The sequence below is a fragment of the Pectinophora gossypiella genome, chromosome 12 (assembly GCF_024362695.1).
Source record: "Pectinophora gossypiella chromosome 12, ilPecGoss1.1, whole genome shotgun sequence".
NCBI classification, from domain to species: Eukaryota; Metazoa; Arthropoda; class Insecta; order Lepidoptera; family Gelechiidae; genus Pectinophora; species Pectinophora gossypiella.
The window spans coordinates 11,159,177-11,183,966 of NC_065415.1; the positions used below are offsets into that span (position 1 = coordinate 11,159,177).

Genomic DNA, 24,790 nt, shown 5'->3' on the forward strand with positions numbered 1-24,790 from the left:
TAGCTGATACAAGCCGCAGCTGTGACAATGCGTATACGCAAGCCAGTCGTCTTGCGTCGGCGCGAACATTTATAAATTTATCTTCAAAGTGAGATGTTGCCGTGAAGTATCGCCCGACGAATTGGACCGAACAGGGCTGAATCGCTTTATTTGTCGCCGAAATAGGAACGGGACAAAAGAGGATTTTTGATTGCTTCTAAACATAGGTAACACTAATGCCTGCCGCTGGATTTCTCCATTATGTTTGATTTGAAGAATTCGTAATTTTAGTCAGTGGCTGAAAGTTGTCTTTGATTACTTATGGCTCTGCCCACCTCATTAGGGATTACAGACGTGAATTTATGTATGTTTAAATGTAGTTTGTAGTTAAGTGCAGGTTGGATCAGATAAACAAAATGAGCAACCTTCACTTATGAATGTATGTGTACCACCTTACACTTTTCCAAAATTTGAAAACTAACTTTTCTTTCTTTCAATAATGATCTTTTTAGACTGAATTATCACGAAATTAGTGTTTTTTTTTTACTTAAGAGATTTATTTTTCCTTTTTAAAGGCTCATCAATAGATGTTTTACACTTCAATGGATAGTCAATTGTAATTTCCTATCATTTTGTAAGTACATAATTGTTATTTTTTTAATTTTAATAATACATACGATATCCATGGAGCTAAATACCTAATGTAAATTAATAAAGATTTTTTCATAAAAAGCTACTCTAGTTAAAACTTCTCGTCATGTCCTCGGGTTCAAAGAATAGGTAATTACTTGCAAAGTAATCAATGTTCATCATTTACCAGGTGAAACTTCACCGTATCTGTTACAAAAGAATAAGTAGAACAAGCCTTTTTGAAGAATATTTTTCTAGCTTTTCTTTCAAAGTTAAAAGATTTCTACTCGTTCTTTTTTCGTTATGCTTATCTGTAGAGTTTTTAGTAGGCACCTGAGTTTCGTTGGTTTGATTTAAATTGTTAATGGTGCCGATTCCTGCAAACACCAACTTAAATCTAAATTTATCTTAGAAAACCTAATTTTAATTTAGTTTAGCAAAAAGTGCAATTCTGGCTTTCTGGTCGTCTAAATTTAAAATATTTTAACAGGATTTTTGACACGCTTAAATTTAATAGAACGCTACGAGGTCTATGGTCAACCAGCTGGTGCCGTTTTTTTTTGTAAAGAATTGGTAAAGAAGAATGAATGGAAGTGAATGAATGAAATCGTCATTCGAACAAAAAAAATACATGTTTTTCTTATAATTTGCATGCAAAACACACATAAAAAATGCAAAATCATAATTTATGTGTGTTTTGGCAGCAAATACAATAAATAAATGCAATAAAACATTTTTCTATGAATTTTAAAACATACATCTGGCATTATTCTAAACCATAAAAAACACAGCGTCAAGATCATACCACAGACTAGTAAGAGATACTACGTATCAGACGAACATCTCTAGTACTAACGTTTTGTTTGATTGGTTTTAATGATACATGACAGTTGATTTTTTTTTAATAATCGAATTTTACTTGGCAAAGGACTACGCGTCATGCGGCCAAATGTACAGGAGTGGGACGTTCAAAAGAAAAGGTCTTGTAACTGGGATCGGTATTATTCTACAGATTTTAATTCGACTTTGAAACAAGTAAGTACTTATTTCAAAGTCCCAGATAAACGTAAAATCTGTAGAAAATAATACCGAACCCAGAAACAAGACCTAATGACCTCTTTTTTTAAGTTAGGGCTTGGTTCGTAGGGTTAAAAACATGTGAGAGATTATTCATTAAATTATTTATTTTTAAATTTTATACAATATTTTTTACGTGATGCAGGAAATGGTGATTACATCGGAGGCACACACTTCTTTAGATTTATCCATGCCTTTTAATATGCGATTTACACACAAAGAGATTCAAAAGTTCACTTCTTGGTGTATCTTTTAAATTAATTTCGTTTTCGAGACACTTCCGCCACTTATTGAGTCTTTTCTCGGTGCATGGAAAATGATGCAATGAAAACAGCGCCTGGTCACGAATTTTTGCGAACACAGCACTCGCGATACATTTTCGAAAGAAAATACATGCGAAAAGATTCACTGGGCTTTGTATTACAAGATAAAGTGGAGAAGATAAGCACAAATACACTTCACTCGATCACACAGTTTGTCATCTGTGTCGGCCATCTTTGACAGTACACCGGTAAAGATGGCCGATAAAGATGGCTGTCACCGCTAACCAATCACAGGCCAGCACAATTTGTCATACATCGTTAAAAAATATGGCGCCTATCGACAACATTCGTTCTACGCAGATTTCACGGCGTGGATCATACTTAAAAAAAACGTGTTGAGATTAGGTATCGTTAGGTTTTCAAATCAAAAATACTTAATAAAACACAAAAATGACTAAATAAAAGGACGTCGATGAAGAGGAAGACCAAGGCGGAACTAGTAAAAGTGGAAGTTGTGTTGTATCAGAACGACGGAACTCGTTGTGAATGCACATTAAAAGTCCTCAACCAACAAGACTCCTATCTTCTTCTTCTTCGTCGTTCCCACACTGCTGAGGATCGCGACCACAGGTTATGGTTTTCCACTTGGTACGGCTATATGCTGCGTGCACCGCCCTCTGTATGCTGCCGCCCACCGTCTTCTTCACGATGTCAGACCACCTCGTAGGCGCCCTTCCTCGCGCACGTTTGCCATCCATTTGCCCAACGATGATCTGCTTCTCCAGACTGTGCTTCGGAGACCGCATAATATGTCCGAAGAAGCTTAGGGCACGACTCCGGCATATTGAGGAGAGCCGCGTCGTGATCTTGAGCTCTTTTAATATGGACTCATTCGTACACGTAAATAGCCTTAAATTACCAAGTAGAGAAAGTCCACCATGAGGTGAGCACGAAGTTTTGAAGACAGGAGTGATTGTATTAGATTTCCTCCTGAGCAGTTGCATTACAAATTTAGTGATGAAGAGGTGAGTGATCGAAAAAATATGTCATAGAAGAACTTGTAGACATCATATTAATCTGAGTTACTTGTATTAATCAGATTTTTTACTAATTTTCAGGCAATACTTGACAGAAACCTTAAGTGGGATGACATAATTATAAAGAAAATCAATAAGAGGATGAACTCTTTTAATGTTTATAAAACAATAGTATGGAAGAATTTTGATGCATCTTGGAGCAATGGCAACATGTAAGCATATTCCTAGTTAAAAATATATTTTTTAAGTGAGTGTTGCTCGTTTTAAGTGGATTTCCTTTATGGCTGATTAGGCTCAGGCCTAGGACGGCCAGATATGAGGAACGACTAATCCTGTTTTTTTCTCTAATGTGGTTTGTAAGATCAATGACCAACTTCATCAACCTGCTGCTGTGACTATTTGGGTGTCTCGGACTAAAGGCCCTTGACGTAGCTTATTTATCTAATAAAATGACTATATAGGTACTTAAGTAATTAGTAAGGGAGTCAAGACTCTCTCTTTGTGAATTTGCCTCTTATGTATGAAACCGTTTATCATGCCAGTCATAGTAACTAAACACATAACGGCCTGCGTGGTCCTGTAGTTGAATGTTGTGCTCACAATCCAGAGGTCCCGGGTTCGAATCCTGGTGGAGAAAAATCACAGAAATCACTTTGTATTCCTTGTTTTGCTAGGACATTACAGGCTGAACACCTGATTGTCCAAATGTAAGATGATCAGTGCTTCAGAAGGCATGTTAAGCTGTTGGTCTTGGTTACTACTTACTAGTGTAAGTATGTAGTTGTTACATGAGTCATGTCAGGGGCCCTTGGCGGCTCAATAATAACCCAGACACTAGGGTTGATGAGGTTGGTAATTCATCTCATAACTCACATGATAGAAGAAGAATAGTAACTAAGGAAGGGATCTTCTTCAGTATTATAATGGGCTAGGTAACGGACTCCAATGTGGGTTGGTGGAGGTGTTTTTCTTTTTTGGAGCAGCATGGTGGAGTATGCTTCATACCCCCTCTGGTTGATTGAGGGGAGGCCTGTGCCCAGCAGTGGGATGTATATAGGCTGTTTATGTATGTATGTAGGAAACGGACTGGTATCTATCTTAAAAACTGACTGCATGTTGTCTTGATTTATTAAACTTTAGAGAGATGGAAGTGTATACAGCATTTATAATATTTGTTTTCTCTTCAGATTTGGGAGTTGTGAGTGACAACGAGCAGATTACATAACAATGGGAGGATAACAAGGGCCTTAACTGAAAAAACTGGTGAATGTTCCCAAATAAACCTCACAGATGTAGAAGAAAGACAAAATAAATTTGTTTATTTATTTTATTTCTGTTCCCTACTAAACTAGTAATAAAACATACTTGTTACAAATACTTTTTGATTGTATTAAAATACTAAATAAATTTATAACATCAAAACTTGCACAGAAAAAAGAAATATTTATATTTGTGATGGGTTGCTTATCTGTCACCACTCTGGTCATTATGTCCATCACAAGAGGCTGCAGTTGGTCTTCTTGGTAGTGCTCGGCTCAGTCCATCCTGTTATGGTGGTGTGACTATGTATGTATGTACAGCACCACAATGGTAGGTATGTATGTAAGTATTTTTTTATACTCCTGGGTTCTTCTTTCTTTATTCGTCACCATCTAAAACAAGTATAATGCTTAGATAATTATTCTAATAAGAAACAAACATAAATAGCCTATTTATTATGTGCCACTGCTGGGCATAGGCATCCCTTAAATCAATTGGAGGGGGTATGAAGCATACTATATGCTGCTCGACTGCAGATTAGTGACGGTGTTTGGGCTAAATAGCCCGGGAATAACTGCTTGACGTGCCTTCTGAAGCACAGAATCATCTGACTTCCTGCAATTTCCTATCCATACAAAGGACCTTGAAAGCCTCAAAGTGATTTTGACTATGTCCCCATCAGGTATCAGACCCGGATCTCCAGATTGTGAGCTATGGTTAGAGAACCATTAGACCAAGGAGGCTGTTACTCATAGGTAGACAGATTTGCATTCATATTTAATGTACTTACATACCTGAGAGAACATTAGGGATCCATGTCACAGACGTCTTTTTTGTTATTGGTGGCTCATAATTACAATTCAGGATGCAGTGGCTATTAGGACTACTTGCAAATGTCAAAGTCAAAGATTTATCACCTGAAATAAAAAAGGATTAATTAGAATACATACATACATCAATTCATGCTTACATTTCCTAACGGGTTGGACAGAAATAGATCAGAAGGATGTAAACAAAAAATGTGGGTTCCGTCACATTCCCAGTACATTTAGCATGCCATGATATTCGTGGAAACTGAGATAAAGCAGTAAAGAGCTTGTAAAAGAAGTTTTTTAGCCCACCTTTTGTTACTGCTAACTGGTGATTTTGTTTGGTTCACATCATAAAGTATTTTGAAATAATCTAAAGGAATAAACCAACAAGTAAGGTATCTACCCAGAGCGGGATCAAGTGTGTTAGTAATTTGACTTGGGCAATAAACTGTTTGGTTGCTGCCATGTTATTTATACCTGATAACATTTACCTTGCTGTGGAGGCCTTCCTTCAGTGTACTTCTGTAGTTCCATTCCATAGATAGGTACATTACTTTTGTAGTAATTTTAAGTCCTTCAGGTCAAAAGGATAAGAAGAAGCAGGCAGTGCAGCCTGCACTGCGCGCCTGGTAAGAGTCATTACAGTTTTGACACACACAGAGCTAGGTATGTTTTGATGTTACACGTTAATCGTTAATATCACTGGCACTGCATTATTTCATGCATCCACCACACGGTCCAGTTGAAAGTAGTGATTAAGATTGACACAATTAGATTGTCCTCTTAGATAAATGTTTGGATTAACTTTGAAGATGATACTCATGCCAGAGACATCATCATACCAGCTAAGAGTCTTTTGTTTCGATGGGGCCTCCTCGCCGTCTTCTTTCTTTTACTGGTCTTCGACGGTAAACGACGTAAAACAAATATTTCTCGTTGATCCTTCTATTCGTATATTTAGAAGATTCTTTATCGCTATTTAAGCTATTTTGAGAGCGGCAAGGTATTCCGAATGATCTGCAGGTGAAATCAGTGGCCGGAATTCACAAAAAGTGCCGAAAAACTGATTCATGTACTTAATTTTAAGAAGTTTAATTTTATCCGGCAAGTTTAGAAAACCGTATAAAATTAATTTAGAATAAGAGTTTAACGTCAAATTAATGTTCGCTAGAATAGCTTTTTGTCGCCTAAACCTAAATTGAGTAATTTAGAAACGTCATTCCTAAATTTAAGATTAGGCGTCAACTAAAATGTGCCGCCAGAATACAAATCCAGTTTTTGACATTTAAACCGTAATCTTAGCTAACTTAAATTTAAGTGTGCCTGCCGGAATCGGCACCATTATCTTTGTATGTATAAAAGTGTTTAATATATTATTATATAGTTTATTTATTTATAATGCCATTCTTACAATTAAAGACTTCTTTTATGATAATTAGTTTAACCAAAAAAATGCATCGAATTGAGAACGTATTTTATTGAAGTCAATTACAGTACAAAATTAGTAAGTCCGTAATATTATTAATTAAAAGAACTTAAATTGATGAAATAGCTCTGAAGTCATAACTCAAACGGGTCGTTATGTACTTAATCCTTTGCAAACAGAAATTTATAAGAGATAAACTTTATTGGCCGCCTTCAGGTGCTTATGATGAAGTACAGTCACCTCCAGTTTATGGCTAATCAAAACTTTTACTGCAAATTAACATTAGGTCAGCAGCCCGTGAGAGCATACGAAACTAATAGCGATTTGCTTAGTAATATCAATGGAATAAATCGCAGTAATTTCATCGCCTGAATACTATAAACGATTTCGACACTTGGAAATAATCCATCGACTTATAGAATGACTGTAACCAATTAGCCTTTACCACAACATAATATTATGATGTCAGTCGCTGATTATCACTTGATAGAAAGAGACAGTCCTACATCCTATAATGGTCGTTCAAGCTTGCCATATCATTTTTACGACTGTACTATGAAATCGTAACATGACAATAAAAATAAAGAAATCGATTCCACGACGACATTTACGCAAATAAAATTTATGTATAATGAAATAAGACAAATTTATATCTTCATTTACAAAATTTAACGAGGTGTTTCCTTTTAATACCGTTTAAAGGCGTAACTCTAAGATTTTATGTGACTTATCAGTTTGGTATATCTAGAAAAATGCTTGTATAAATTTATTTTAAGACGGCTGTTTTGAAATGTATATGCAAATGTATCAATAACTGTCTCGGGTAATTTACTTAGTTTGTGCATGTTTAGCACCTCTGAAATCTGATACTCCACGTGGCGTCACCACACTGCATTATTTAATGTTATTTTCCGTTACCGTTCTATCGATATATTAATTAGTATAATTAAAAGAAGTTTATTTTCTTGCACGTATTTTGACATAACTTATAGAGTTGCCTCGATAGCGATTAGAATGTCGAAATGCAGTAAAAAGACGCATAGTATAAGAGTGAAAAATAAAACATAAAAAAAACAAGTAGATAAACGTCATATCAATAAACAGCCAGTGTCCTTATTTATAAAGAGTTTTTACAACACGAAGCATATGAGTTACAAGTTTCTGCAACACGGGCCTTGGGACTCTTCCTTCCAAGATAGGTAAATTCAAAGTTTACTTTTTTTCATACGAAATAGATAGATCTAACACCCTATAATCAGTGCTTATCGCTATCAGGACACTTACAAATATAAACCTTTCAGACGACGCCGTGGGCCTAGATTCGCTCACAATTTGGGCTCCCTTAGGCCTGTTGTCTTGAACTTTAACCCGGGTGATAGCCCCCAGCACTCCCCAGTTGTCAGACCAAGTAGTTGCCATATGCCATTATGCGGAAAGTTTAGAACAAATCATAAAAAAACATCCTATACAAAACATCATACTTATCAAGTATCCAAACAAACACCGCATTCTACGTACGAACAACAATTTATGCTTCCGATTTTATGTAAAATGGTTGTATTTGTGGTAGCACAATGAGTTGGTCCCACAATATGAGTCGCGGCGGGTAAATATTTTAGGAGGCAAGTGTGAATGGAGGCACTCGTTTTATTTCCTTACACTGGTCGCCAGCTTTATAGCCGAGATATTTAGCTCCGGCCTTTGTTAGCAGGGTGGCCATAGTTTGGGGAGACTTTCCTATTTGGCGCGTCTTAAGAGTGATAGGTACTTCATAGAAGGAAAGCTAGAAGGAAAGCTAGAAGGAAAGCTAGAAGGAAAGCTAGAAGGAAAGAGAGGAAGGGGAAGACCAAGAAGAGCTTACATGGAACAGATTAAAGAAAAGGTTAACGTCGGGTCTTATAGGGAAGTCAAGGAATTGGCCTTTGATAGACTGGGATGGAAAATGTTAAACCGACAAGAGCGTGGCTCTTAAATTGATGATGATGATAGGTACTTACTATTGTTTAGTTTACAATAATATAGATAAGTATTCATATTCAGCGACTTTAACTTAAAAAAGTTCCATGCAGATCATTCAGCGTCATAGGGAGTCTAGCCTAGCGCGATAAAAAACTTTGTAAAAAGTGATACTCTAACGTAAGTGATTATTTAGAAGATAATGCATGGGATTAACTATCTGGGAACTAATAACAGGCAGCCAAATTATAAATTGTGTAATATTTTATGTTTCTTTTTTTAAAGAACGTCTAGGGCCCTGTGCCAAGGATTTTCTTGCAGCTTCTTTTCCCCGGCTATACAGGTTGTAAGGAGTTGCAGTAGTTTTAAACGGATGAGACGTTCGTTATGTAAAAAAGGCGATTCAAAGTGTAACCATGTTACCTACTGAATAAAGATATTATTGAATTTGAATTTGAGGCAGTAAATCTAGACACTATACGTCATCACGTCATCTTAGTTTATCATTTCATTTGTAGGCCATAAGAATGGTATTACATTGACACAATAACAGCAAGATAAAGTAAAACCTGGTAAAAACAACCAAAACTCAACTACCTACGTAAAAAGTTGTTACCTACTGAAATGTAAGTACGAAACTTTCCCTATCTGTCGGTTAAAAAGAGTCTACAAGTTCTTTGACGACCTGGGGGATTGAAAAGGCTACATCGAAGCAATTTATTTAAAAAAGCAATATTGGAATTTGTCATTTGCGCGCATAAAAATAAGTGCGCGATGCAAACAAATGTCAAAATGCATTATTGCTTTTTTAGATAAATTGCTTCGATGTGGCTTTTTTAACACGCTCTTTACCTCTACATACCAGGACAGATAAAATACGACTAAGTCTAAATCTACGTTAATTTAACACACCTTAAAACTATATTTCCATGCTACCCAACACCATGGTTACCCTACAACGCATAGGAAACAATCTAACCATTTAGCATCTTTATGCAGCCTATAGTGGAAACCAACTGACAACTGGAGGTAAAACAAGTTAACCGCAATATCTTCTTTAAATATCACCCCTTAAAGTCTACAATAAGAAGTTATATAATCCAGTAAATGTTTCTTTTCCATAGATAAAGTTATTACGAAGGTTGCATTTTATAATACCTTTTTATACCTATATATAATAACGTCGGAGCTATTTAACAGGTGTCAGATAAGTAGTTTTGTGCTCGATTAATATAAAACTTATTGATTTGTAAATAAAGATTATAAGACTAAATAAATCATTATGGAATTTATATTGGAAGAACTACTGCATATTCTTGTATACACTTTCGTTATACAGAATTTATGTCTTATTTACTATTCTTTCGCATTTAAACGTAGTTTCTTCTTCGATCGACTTCGACGACTACGTACTTACTTACATCAGTAAGTAGTAACCAGGATCAACGGCTTAATGTGCCTTCCGAACCACGGATCACCTTACGTTCAGACAAGCGGGTGATCAGCCTACAATGTTCCAACCAAACCAGGGCTCACATAGAGTATTTTTTATGATTTGTCGCCACCGGGATTCTAACCTGGGACCTCCGTATCGCGAGCCAAACGCTCAACCACTGGACCACGGAGGCTGCCATGGTATCCTAGTGAGATAGGGCCCTAACTTTTAGAATTTAATCGATTAAGTAGACAAATGAGTCATTAATGAAATATAAAGGATTTGCCGTTTGATTGCGAATCTCTAGAAAAATATATTTCTTTCTGTCTCCAAACACTTCAGTGCCTCCGGAGTAAGGTTATAATTTATGAATGAACCTAAGTAGGTGTTTCTTTTTATTTTTGCCGTGGAATGTGCTACAACATCTTAAAAGTGCTTTATCAAGCAGGAAACTCTTAAGTCTTAAAATATATCTAAGTGTACAAGTATTTTCACTTTCTCTTAAGAAAGAAACAATCTGATATTATTTACATAATAATAATAATAACAAGGATTTTTTGTGTAATGTATCAGTTATTTTTGTTAATTTAAACTTACAAAAGTATTTTTTTTTAATTGATCTGTCGAACGCTCTCTAAGTAATTACAATTTACTCAAACAATTTAGACATTTTTTTGCGAATTCCCCTCAGATGTTATTATACATAGGTATAGGTACTTATACAAATTGTCGAAATACCTACATCTATTATACAGCTCTTTAATCAAAATACAATATATAAGCTCATGACTATATCCCGTTTGGGGTAGACAGAGTTAGATCCATCGTAAGATAAATTAAGTACCAACACCTCACCGAGCTTCACCGCTTAATGGTCGAGCCAACTGTGTTAGTAAAAACTTGAAATATTTTGTATTTTTTTTAGAAAATGATTTATTTAACAAAAAAATATCATTACACTCAGTCACTTATAATTAAAACTACAATTAATTAAAATATTTTAAATTATTGCACAAACGATGCAGGTCAGTCTAAAATACCGCCCCCTCTCATACCTAATTCAAATGTGAACATTATAAAACTGCTGTTGGGTTTCTTATGAATAAAAATAATAAATAAATATACCGGCCGCATTCCCGCGCAGTTTTGTCAGATAAATTAATAACTTATTGGTGTAACTCCGACTTTTTAAACAAAAAAACAATGGTCTAATAGATACTTCTAGCACCAAATACCTAATTAATTGCCACTAACGGGCGGCTTCGGCGTAACGTTTGTGACTACCGTTCAAAGGATTCAAAGCAAACAACGCAACATTTTATTGCTCCGAAAATGAATGTGCTATCGATCTGGATCGGAGGCGGCGCAATCAAAACGCAGTCCAAATTTAAACAACGCATTATAACACAGAACACAAAGCCCGACCGCATTCATATGCGCCCGCGCCTAATTCCAATAACGAAAACAGCATACAGCGGCTCACTTGTTTTCTAAACGCATTTTTCTTCGAAGTAAAGGACCAATATTTACTCTTTCCATGAGCAGCACAAAGCCTCGTGTTTGTCCCGACATTGCACTTCGTCCTGTGTAAACTCACCCTAACAAATTGAATGTACTTCGCCATCTACTAACCACATTTTCTTAACCCTAATATAAGTCTACTAAAGTCCAAATTCGGATGCTATATGCCCTTAGTGAAGACACAAAAAGCATTACGTTTTATGTCTATAGTAGCATTTAGTAGCCCGGAGCTGTTCTGTGGTAAAGTAACGCTGTAAAGCCGTAAGAAAAAGGCAACATAGCCCCTAGGACTTACGAGATAAATTCTAAAACGGGTATCGTCTGTAATTATATTGATTTAAGACATAATGTTGAGAGAGGTTTTTAACTACTTATTAGTTGTTTCCTCTTATGATAAAACTGGTTATTTAATTATGGCGTCAACTTTTTACTACGCGAATAGCTTAACCGCTTTTAAAATAAACATACTTATTACATGTATATTGTAAAAAGCTAGATTATTTCCTTACTTTGCATAATAACTATCAGGTTTAGATGTGAGGGGTAGATATCGAAATATGTTTCTCTACATTCGCAGTTTTTTCTAAGTATTAAACGCAAGGAACTGGAACACATTAAAAGGGCTTTTAAAAACCCGTCCACAAAATACGAAATTCATCGGAAGTCATAACCAGACGATATTCTCTATTTGAATGAAACAATGCCTATAATAATAACTGACAAATTTTAACATGTGTTCGTGGTACGGGAACATGTATAGTGCATTAGTCGACTATGTAAAGAAATGTTCGACGAACTCGAAGTTTGACTGATGAAAAATGATGATCATCGGAACATGAGGCACTTATCATATAGCGGGTATATTTTAGTCAGACAGCCAGTGGGCGGAGTCAAATATGTACAAAACAACGTCGGGTATTGTTTGACAAGCTGTGATCATAGTTCCTGATAGCAAAATATAGCTAGTCGGTATTTGTAACTGAAAATATATTCAATATTTGTATATAAATTCCAGAACAATAGGGTTATCTGGAGATAATGATGACATTTGGTTTTCGAACATGACATTCGGTTTCAAACTTTTTACTTATATTGCCAAAGATGTATATTATGAACCATTTTTAACATCTTCTATTGTATTGTAGTGAGATGGATGACCTACTTCAGCAACTGACGTACCTCGTGTAATGATTACGTACCTACTTAGTTAAGTACACTGTAGTCAAGACTGACTGCACGCATGGATTGTTGATAAATTGATAATGTATCAGGATTGGCCAACTAAGAGTGCGCCTCCTCTCTACATGATGAACTATATCTATAGGCAATGTAGTAAACAGTTTATAACATCTTAGAACGCTTATATCCCATTGACAATTACTTTTTCATGTTGTAGGTCCTTTATGAAAAAAGGTATCCGGCTAAATACTTATTGCAGTGCGAGGCAAATCGGCAATGAGTCACATCATAAAAATAATGTGAGCAAACTTTTCTTTCAAAATAGTCAGCATTTTCGAATATTTGAATGGGATAATTTGCAATGAAATACGCATATTTATGGGCTTATTTGCCAACAAACTTTCGTCACTAAATAGGAGGACAATATTTCTAAACAGATCTCAAAGACCCCGCTATTTTATTTTTATTTTTAAAACAATAAATCAGTCCGTAACATTATAAAAGCAACGGTCAGCCGGACAACTCTTTTATTATTTTACGACATAACTGTCCGGAGAGTATTTGCAATACTTTGACTATTCGCAATTCCCAAAGTGCAATAAACAAACGGGTTGACTTCGTTGTAGAACAAGACAAAGGCCCGTCGTGTCTAGTAAACATTCGAGATAAATTGTGGATCTTTAACTACTGTCTGTTAGCCGCTGTTTTGCAACGATGACTCAGTAACCCAGTACCGTCTATTGTTCTTTGACTGAATTCTGGATGTTTACCGTTTCTTTATTTGGAAGGATTATTTATGTTCAAACGACAGCTTCTTACAAAGCTGTGCGGATTTTGGGAATTCCAATGTTTGGCAATATCATCAATCACAACTATTCACTACGTTCTTACTAAGAACAGTAGCAGCCTAAAACTTTTGTTTCCTGTGACTACAATTAAAAGTAGAAAAGATAAGTAACAATTTTATTAACACGACTGTTCTATACAGACACTTCACTGTCTGTAACTGAACTCTGTGGTTCAACGGTTGAGCGATGTGCTCACAATCCAGAGGTCCCAGGTTCGATCCCTAGATTGGTTAGGCCATTACAGCCTGATCACTTGATTGTCGAAAAATTAAGATGATCCGTGCTTCGGAAGGCACGTTAAGACGTTGGTCCCGGTTACTACTTACTTACTGATGTAAGTACGTAGTCGTTGCATGAGTCATATCAGGGACCTATGGCGGTTCAATAATAACCCTGACACCAGATATAGAAGAAGACTGTGTCCGTAACTTGATTAAAAGCTGTAATATTCGTCTTAAAGTCATCAAAGAACGATACTAGAACTGCTACCTTTTGTTATTAATTAATAATTGTCCACGTTTTTGTGTTGGTTTAGACATTAGTATTAAATTTCTCTCTACTGGTTTATAATACATCATTGATTTATAGTTTCCTTCTAGAGATACACAGTAAAGTCGCATGAGACATCGTCTAACTAATTAAATCCCCATCAATTAATATCAAATAGCTCGTAAATCGGGGCACTTACAGATAATTTCCAAAAAATACCATAAAGCATTCTCCCAGGGCCTAAATTGCCTAAACGATACAATCTGGCATAGTTAAGTTCCAATTTACGATTCAGGGATCCACAAAGCATTCCCCAAGAACGAATGGCATTTTTGTCGATCACAATATTCTTATTAGTTCCCAAACATGACCATTCCATTTAAAATCCGGGCTCCGCCTCTAAATATATTCAAGATTTTATTACGCTATTATTCTTTATAGACGATAATGTTTACATGGATGAATTTAAAAAGCAAATAAAATGAGTATTTAATGTAAACAAGAATAGGTGGTCTAGATAGTAACCATGATTCTATCCAAATACACCACCACCATTGTTGACCAGTCCATACACTCTATTACAATTTGTCTTAATGTTTACTGTCTATTTATTTGTTTAAGTTGTTTTTATTACGTGTTTTGATTGTAAGTTATGTGTTATTCCGTTTTTTATTTGTTACTGTGGTGTCCCTGTATAATAAATGCTTCTTTCTTTTCTTTCAAATAAATTTTTTTCTTGTTCTCTCATAACAAAAATTACTCTACTTGTTAATATACTGTACTAGTTCTCAAATAGGTACAACGGCAAAAAAATAGAAAATATTAGAATTAAAATTCAAAAATGGAAATTATAAATTATAAGTTCAATAAACAGTTTATGAGTTATACGGCCATACTGAATAGGATTTCCCACCTCTAAAATTAACATACGGCTATCAATAAACTTTACAACATAACACTAAAGAAAATGTCAAAGTGTTACCTACATAAAATTAACACGGAAATAATAAAATTATAGAATATTCAGAATCTTGTCTTGTCACACATAAATAATATAGGTGTTAACCTACTGTAAACAAAGAAGTATTTATTCACAACTTTTATACATATACTTACACAGGTAACGCGTAATCCCTCTCAAGGTCAGACGAACCACATATTATCAGAATTTACAACAACTTTTGATATACATCATTCTAAACACTAATACAACGATGTCGTTTCGAAATTGCATGACTAACTTATTTGACTGGACTAAAATTATTTGAGACTACCTGTCCTTTTTTGTCTCTAAATTAAAGAACAGGACGAACGATTGAAACAAGTTTAGCCCTCGTGTTCGAATCGACGCATATACCACAAAGAACAGAGACTGATGATGCTCCATTTGCACCCCGAAATGAATAGTGTAAAGATGAGTTTATTAACACAAGTTCACAACAACAACTTTCAATTAATATCGATTCCAACATTCCTAAGGGCTTATCACCTTGTCTCGATGTCTCCGACTAGGTCCCTATAATCCGCCTAGAGTCGCGAGCGCTTCTAATGGGGACACAAAGATACCGCCGTAAACGCATTAACCGACTGTCGGATCACACGAAACGATCACAATACCGCGACACATATCTAAATCCTGTGATATCGATACAAATAATAAGCTTTAAGTGTATCTGAGAGGCAAAGAGGAACGGAAAAGATATCCAATATTCATTGGTAGTTTAAGTTTCTATATAAAATTTACATTATTATTTAAACTGTAAAGAGGAAATCCAAACAAACTTATCATTAATACGAAATGGTCTATCGTTAAAGAACCTATTGATGCACAGCAGCTTTCCAATCAATTCCGAAGTGTTTCGACAACGTCCAGCCGTCTATTTTAGAAAGATGACAACGTGACATTTCATCTCATTTTATTTTCAATAATTCGGTCTCCAATCCGTTTAAATAACATTATCTAAAGGCCGTAAATATCGGCCATTATCGAGGGCCCTTCAGAATTCCACGCGGTGTTTTTGAACGATGCGAGAGAATGACGCGTCAACCATCGACGAAGAAAAATATTGAGACAACAAGCGGAGCGGGCCGCTGGAGTGCCCTCCACGGCGACATAATGGCTTTTCATTGAATTCTTGCTTTCTTTTGTTTATATCCCATAATGTTTCGATTGGAGCATGATGGAGGGCGGCCGTGATTACTTTAATAACAAAGAGCAGGCACAAAGGACGAGAGCTGAAATTATGTGCCGGGTCGGTCTGTATGGTTCTCATGGCCCTCACGTACCACGCGCCCGTGACGTCACCTGCCGTATGCGACACTAAATATTATCAACTCAAAAATAATGAGCCATTCATAGAATCCCATTAGCTTTATGGCCCGATGGCTACCAAGATATATAGTAAATCCTTCAAGAGCCAAGCTTTTAAGAGTATTGTTGTGACGGTTCAAAAATAGGACTTGAATTATGTCGGTTTAGTCTTTAACGAGTTTTCATGGAGGTTTAAATAAGTGTATTCATACAAAAGAACGCTCCCAAGTAATCAGCAATATCGGTCCTTTTTTGCCATTCCCAATTCAAAAACAAATAAAGATAGGCAAAGCAAGCAGATAAATTCCAAGGAACTGTCTTCCCGATATGGAAATGTGAGGGCGAAGTCATATGCTGTCTACCGCTCCTATTTGTGAACACGTCAGGTATACACGTACCAGCATTAGGTATGGAGGGCTGGCCCCGCGCCTCGCGCCGGCGGAAACAAAACACATTTCTTTACTCATTTTAAAACACTATAGAGGCAGACACAGGCGTCTCGGCCGAACACCGATATGTATGCAACACGGCAAAGGGACACGCCCGTTTGATATGGTTATTACGTCCTTTGTGGAAAGGATAAAGAAGCCGGTGAGAGCCGACTCTAGGATCCGTTCTGAGATTTGTCTTCGTGATACGCTAAAATTTCAAAAAAATACAAGTCTTTCTAAACTATTCGGCCTCCTTGGAAATGGAAATGGAGCAAAATCCAAACCCGTTTATTGAATGGACTGAAGAATTATTGAGTGTGACAAGACTGGATGCCATACGTCTTGAGATGACATTTATTTAAAAAGTGATTCATCAGGACCACAATGTAAAGGAGCGTCTTTATCGAAGCCGTTTCTAAAATAGCTTTTAGATAAAACATCGAATTCATGTTTTCTACCGCATTCTATGTAATAGCCTACCTCCCTTGAGGTACTTTATGGTTGTGCATTGAATATGGTACAGCCTACCTTACAACTGCCAGTAATTGAAAATCTTCTAAAGCTACTTTCAATACAAATCTGTGTTTACCGACCTCAACTCCCAGTATAAACAGTACACGGCCTTCCTACAAACTATTAACATATTTGCGTGTTCGGGCCGGTGGTTTCGCGGGAGATTTTCCGCGATCCCGACACGTTAATCGCCACAGGAAGATGTCTCGACGTTTCTTTTCTTCGCATGCGAAGCTATAAACAAGTCGACTGGACATCACCGGCTGACAACTACTATTATATTGTTTGCGTAATTGCACGGTGCAGCCCGGAGCATTCAGCCCTCCTCCGCTTGAAATGCTAATGTATGCGAAACGGACAGGAATTAGTCATTGTGATAAAAGATCAAGAGATTTAAACCACGGTAGTTTTATTGGGCTCGCTTCGCACTGAAGGTCCAGTAAATACTTGAAATCTAGACAGGAGAAGGGCTTGGAAGGTCTTGTCCCATGAAGCTTAGTCACATGTATATCAAATAGCCTTTCAGCTCTGTCCGCCTACGCGCACTTATAACGTCTTCGTATTGTACGGTAAGAGATTTGTTTGTCCAGTGCGTCTCCATTGGTCTTTTAAATGTACGTTCTACTTCCAATTACTGAATGAAAATGAAGATATCACGCGTCAGTGAAGGAATGTTTGAGATCTTGTTTTCATTGACGACATTCTCTCAGAGCGATCTTCGATTGTTTGCCGTAGTCCGCGTTTCACCGCCGCCGAACCACGGTCTGGTATAAACTTAATGAAGCGGCAATGTCAACAGGAAAGGTAAACGCCATACGAAAACATTGCTATGATAATACTGTTTGAAATCAAGATCTAGTTTTTTTTTTTAAATTGGGTACAGTTGGTAGCAAAATAAGCTGTCATTATCGTATGGAATCCACTGGAATATTTAGGAAAGACGGAACCTTACTAATATACAAAAAAGTAATTGTTGTATCTTTTGTAAACATATATTAGATGCCGAATCCTATTTTCAACGGAGAATTACATGATAACTATATCAACAAAAAAATGGTACATTTAAAGCATATCATAAAAAAAAACATCGTAAAATACATCGTACTTGTACGTATATAATAATACTAAAAATACCACCATATGACTGCCAACTGTACTTTAGTATTTAGAGAAAATGTGGCTTATCCACCACAAGAGCATATAAAACAGATATAGATGAGAACAATTATTTTTTTTATGACCCCGCCGTGAACCGTACCGTGGTAGCAGCGCAGACGCCGTTATATTTGAATTCCTCACCAGGAAAATAAAACGTCTCTATTTGGTAAGCGCGTATTAATTCTAAAGACCAGTTTTGTTTTTAAACAACTTATCAAGCCCGGTAAATTTCTTCGTGAGTTACTTTCCAAAGATTTGTTTAACTCTTGTACCCATGGGGATTTTAAATTAAGAATAAGGCCGGGTTTCCACTGACGCAGAGATGGGCGGAGAAGAGCGGAGATGTGCCGATTTGATCAATCACAGCGTTCGAGAGATCGAAACACGAAGACGCTCTGTCACTCTCTCCCTCACAGTGATTGGTCGATTCCTGCACATCTCCGCTCCTCTCCGCTCAGCTCCGCGTCAATGGAAACGCAGCCTAACTTCGTAGGGACTGTGAATTAAGTCACCAAACTCGACGTTAACAACCCGATACAAACCATTGTTGTGCGTAGTATTAGGTATTTGCTACGACTTAGATATATCAATTAACCATCACACAGAAACGAAGCATCAATTAGCCTAAATCTCCAGCTTTCTGTTCGATACAAAAAATATTACGATCTTTCGCACAAGCGCAAAAGTTCTTAATGAAACAAAGGTCGATTAATTCTTTCAGATATGACACCCTCAGATAACGCCCTGACCAGAGGTCAGGGCCTAACTGGGTACCCCCAGGCGTGTTGCCTTAAATTTTATACCAGGTGAGAGCTCTCAGTGCTCCCCATTTGTCCGGCCAAGAAGTTAATGCCATCTGCGGCGAATCTACAATAAGTCACTTCGAAAATAAAGGTGATTAGCTCTTCGCTATTTTAATAGCCAGTATGAGGCCTTCGCGCTTCCCATTTGTCCGACCAAGTAGTTAATGCCATCATCGAAAGCAAATAAAAACAAACATAAAATTAGAGACTAAATAAATCCGACACAACAATAAAAGTTGTCGGCTTACGACATTGTCAGACATACACAGTATCACTTAGGAATATTTATATAAAATACAAGCATGGATTTGAACCATGGCCTCTATAATCCGCAAACCTGTTCGAAAGGGAACCAAATCGAGATGAAGATCTAATCTGTGCATCTGAGCTTGTTTCCTAGACCACGGAGCTTAGGGCAGCCTGAGAGATGACGGCATAAAATCTCAACGAATTCAGTACGACTTCCCTTTTACTTTTCTTGCATTCGATACTAATAATTTGTAAGCTAAAATACGTTGTGTGCTGAGACAAATTACAATTTATGTTAACTATAGGTCTACGAGTACCCATGCTCTTGTTTTTATAATCAAAGTAATATAATAATATGATTTTAGTTTTACAGACAAATGTGTTAGGAAATAAACTGTTATCAAAAATACAGTAGAGCTGAAATAATGTGTCAAATAACGATTCATTTCAGAACTTAAAAAGTAGCTACAATCGAATTTACAAGTAAAGCATTCATTGAAGTAAAACTCCTTTAAATATCAATCCAACCCGATGTCACCGGCTCTCGCCCTACTAGACGGGCGCGGGTAACCCTAAAGGTGCCTCAAAGGACATCCAGGGCTAACACCAGTCGCAAACGCAGGGCTGTCAATTCGCAATGAATCTCCTGACTCCTCACAAAGGCGCGTGAAACCATCGCCTTATCAGGCACATCTGAAATACCGCATTCCGAGCTCAGGGAGACGCAGAGTGGTTTAGTGTTATAGACTTCGATACACTTTAGATAGAATAGACTACGTGATAATATGTGTCACGTAGAACAAAGAATACTACGTTATATGCTTCAGTACAGGTTTTTAAACCAACAACTCGCCAAAAAGAGCTTTGGGACTGACGCTTATAATGATGACAAAAACATAAGTGACCAAACCATCGCGTTTAACACAATGCAATACATAAAAGTAAAATAAGCAAAATATTACCTAGAAGCAAGTTTTGAACAGAGTTACTAGCAGATGAACTGACAAGTTATTAAATAAAAATACACATTTTTGTACACATCTTTAAAACAAAAGCTTCTACTAAACTCATTACTTAACTAGAAGATCTATGTAAAATTCTACAACTCGTATTATTTGCAAAACTTTCTTGCGTAGAAAGAAAGGAACATAAATATAATAATACTGTTCGAAAACTGGACTTTTATGACGACACCGTTATCTCTGACGTCAGAAATAGAAAAAAAAAACGCGCAAAGAGTTGCAATTTTTACAACAATGGTAAAGGGTCCTCTACAAACGTGCAAATCAATTGTTTCAAAAACCGTTAGGACACTTTAAGCTTCGGTACTTTATTGCGTCTGCGTCTAATATATTCTAAAAACGGTTACCCTTCTTTGAGAAAGGATTCGCCAATTAGGGTTGAATGTTTTTGGTAGATGACTATTATTTAAAAAAACACATACTATTATTTAAAAAAAAATTAAGAAAAAATATTTTATATTTTCTAGTTTCCTTCTAAAGTGCAATTTCCTGTGGTCAGGTTTCAGCTTTTGAGCTTGTTTTTTTTATAATTGCTTTTCCACATGCCTATAATTATAAATGTTGTTTTCTCTGGTATGTCTGAACCGTGCTAGTTCACAATAATATTTACTGCAGACTTTCCTTCTTTTGAGGCTCTCAAGGTAAAACTCTTACTATGCTAAGTATTATAGGAATGTAAGCATAAAAATGCATTAAACGCTTGAAGCAAACACCAATAAACATAATGTCAAACAATAAAATGGCAAAGTTAATTTGTTTTTCACAGCGCGAGCCTATCTCGACGACAATAAAGCTCTGGCAGCGGTCCATATAAACACATGGTTTTATGCATGACAACGAAATTTACTGTTGTAAAGGTCGCTAAAGCCTCTGACAAAGAGGCACATTGTCGTGCCTTAACACACGTCCGAGCGAGGTGCCTTGAGTGACAGGCAAATAAAAGTAGACAAAAGCCCCATAGCACGCCGCCGAGCGCTCGGACACTGGAAATCTGCTACAGATATTTCTCACACTTCAAATCGTCCGAAGTTAAAAGGCACGACTGAAATTAGAGCTTCATTTGTTTGTTGTTTTTCAAAGCAAACAATAGGGCTAAACAGAGTAAAATATTTCCAAGTCGTTGGCGATCGCGAGCAGTATCCTTCACGGAGTGTCCGGCCGCGAGTTCCCAGGTGTAGGAGAGTGTTGTAGCGGCGCAGCGAGGCGCGGGGCGCGGGGCGGGCCGGACCACCGGCGCTGCGCCCGCGCCGATCCGCCGCATAATTACTGTGTACAGACGCACGCACACACCCGCACTCCCATCGATAAAACATTAAATTAAATTTTATCTGCCTTGTAAATTTCATGGGCATTGATTGAGTTTTGGTATATAGACTCGACTCACAACCGAAAAATAGACGTATTCCGGTAGCGATATTAAAATCGGACGCGGACGCTTTCTTGCTGGTTTTACGACCACTCTTTTATACCGTCATCACTTCTCTGACATTGATAAAATACTAATAAAAAAGGTATGCTAACTGTAAAATTTTATCATTATCAAATCTCTATAAACACATGACCTTTTGATCCCACTCACACACTAGCCTCTGCGGTGATTGTCAAAACATGGGAGGGCGATTCGCATTCTTTGCGTGTTTGTTAGTTTTTGTACGAAAATGGCTTCTATATTTGCTCAGTGAAATGTCAAAATATGTCGTGAGAACGTCAGAGGCGGAGCGTACGTTCTGCGCGGGCGCATCGTGGCCGGCCGGTCACGCGAGCAGTACACTTGCGCCGCGACTCGCAACCCTTGCTGTTTGTGTGCTAAGAATTTCTGCCCCAGGCTTATTGGGACGCTGCAAACCTTACAATTTACATAGTAACCTGCGATCATTGGAGTACTTTTTTTGTAGGACAAATATGGCAAAACGTGGCTAGCTTTATGAATAACTTCGACAAATGATACCTCGTAAGGCTTCTACGCTTCGACAGTATTCGACTTAAAAGAAAATTGTAAACTATACCGAAAACTACAGTAATCCCTTGCTTATTTACATTAAAATACTCCTTTTAGTTAACCCTAATAACGCGTTAGATTTTAGCGTAATTTCAGCGTAAAGGATGATAAATTGCTCTACTTCAGGAAGAACGCTACAAGAACCACTCGCGGGGAGATCCATTGTGAACTCTTAATAAAGGAGTATTAAGCTCTACCCACTTTTATGCGAGACTCTGGTAATTTATAGCTCCAGTGTAAATTCATAGGTTACAACTACAAGCATACTGATGAGCGGTCAACGAACCGCGCGTCTGAGGAAGACTCTGATGATAGAGGACCGTCTCACATAATTCTCCCGATATGAACGATAATCGATGACTCATAATTGAGACTTCGTAGAGTTCTAAATCAATAGATAACTATGAAACATGATCTCATAATTACTGGCGAGCTAACGGCGGTACAAAACCAACAAAGCAACGGAAAGACCGTAATTGAACAACGACCCATCTGTGGAGGCGACCCAGTAATGGCCATCTAAATCACTGGATGTAATCGCAACAGTGATTTTAAACAGAGGTCACGAAGTCCAATATTTATGAAGACAAAAAAGGCTCGGCTCGTCTCGAAGCCATTTATTAGCGCCAAACAGTTTATTGTCACGTTGCGCGCGAAATTTTTGAAGATGCACCGATTGTCCTTGTCTCAATCAAATTTTATTGCAGAAAAATGCATTATCCGGATACGACGCACCGCTCACTCTTGCGACAATCACAATGTTCACAGGGAAAAAAATCTTTGTCCATTTATACTCTCGGCTCCATATCTACTCGAAGTGTCTCCGAACCCATTAAGCAGATAATGCTGACAGTATTTTACACATAAATTGTAAAGGTCGCCCAAGCTGCGGTCTGGACCACGAGGCTACTACAAATGACTGCGTATCCTTATCAGGTAGCGCCGATGCCTGCGGTGAAATATTTTTATAGCGTTTAGACGCGGCTTCCGTGGCTTTCAACCAACCCGTCCCGTCGGATCTTGTTACATTTTTCTATTACAACACTACCATCACAGCATATCTCGAACAAACATTTATAATATAACATTCATAACGAAACGTCTCGATGAACGTGATGAGTATAACACAGCGGTCTGCGGTCCATAAATATTTATTTTAAGTTTGGTGTAAAAATAAACTTTCTAATCGTAAATGTTGTTACGGTTTTTATTTTTAATTGATCCGATGAGAATATGAGTCGATTCAATAGATCAGTACCGCCGTGTGGCTGTTTCAATAAAGATGATTGTGATCACTCTTATATGTTTTGTCTATAAAGTCAATTTGAGCGGCATACCAAAGCGGCAATAAATCGATGTTGATTACAAAAATCGCCGTAAAATACCTGAGCGATTCGACATCGCCGAGCGTGCTGGCCGCGCGGCGCGGCGCGGCCGACCACGGCGCACGCGGCACGGCGGTGCGTGTGTGCGTGCACCACACCTCTCCCCGTGAACAGGTAGTGTTGTGTATAAACAAATAACAAAATCGACTTGTCTTACTGAGCACGCCAAGGTCGGCCCGGCTCGCCCGCCGCCCGCCGCCGCCGTCCACCGTCGAGCTTTTTACTTTTTTTTCTTCAAAAGCCCTTATTTATTGTGATGGTCGAGTATTTGGGCGCACAGTTTGTATAAGCAATCAATTTTATTCATTTAGACGGAACGAGTTCCCTTGTACAAATAAATGAGTAAATATTAAATATTGTAGCGGCCACGAGAGCCTCTCGAGCGTAAAGCGATGTTATGATTCAAAACGTTTTTCATTTCTAGAGAACGCACAGATCTACACGTGAAAGTGTGGATGGACAAAAAGATGAAAAATTGTTTGCCATGCTCGCCTATTTCGTGTACAAAACAAATCCGTGAATAGAACTTGGCGTAGACACAATGGAATACGTCAAAAGCGTGTCGGTGTAATCGATACGTCAAACATTCGATCTTGAATCGATGTCGTGATGAATGAAGACGGAAGTCCATCGTTCCCGCGATCCCGGGAACCTGAGAAGGCGAGTAAGCCACGGGAACGGCGTCTACATACCACCTGACTTGGTAGGATGGTTTTGATGATGATAAAATATAAGTGTCAATGTAAATAAAAATTAAAATATATATATATAGATAGATATAAAACATGTCTACTTGGTTTTAAACTAATATTTACCCTGTTTGTCCTTAAAGATAGGTAAAGTATTATATTTAAAGTTTTACCCACAGTTTTACAATATTTTTTGGTACTTAGAAAAACACAAATGTCCCGAAAAAGCGGCACCTCTGCCAATATGTTGGACGTGATAAGCAAAAACATTATGATACCAGTTTATCAAGTGAAATTGTCAGTCGGTATGTCCAACGT

General features: G+C 37.3%; 1 protein-coding gene and 1 long non-coding RNA gene across 5 annotated transcripts in view; one reads left to right on the forward strand and one right to left on the reverse strand.

Moving 5' to 3' along the window:
• Positions 1-24,790, forward strand: part of LOC126371179 (uncharacterized) — a 729,644-nt gene that overhangs the window by 613,941 nt on the left and 90,913 nt on the right. The window lies entirely within an intron of this gene.
• LOC126371389 (uncharacterized) lies at positions 4,418-5,755 on the reverse strand. Its single transcript, XR_007567015.1, has 3 exons — positions 5,550-5,755; positions 5,041-5,163; positions 4,418-4,638 (listed from the first exon to the last, which is right to left on the reverse strand). It is a non-coding gene; the product is annotated as an uncharacterized LOC126371389 (long non-coding RNA).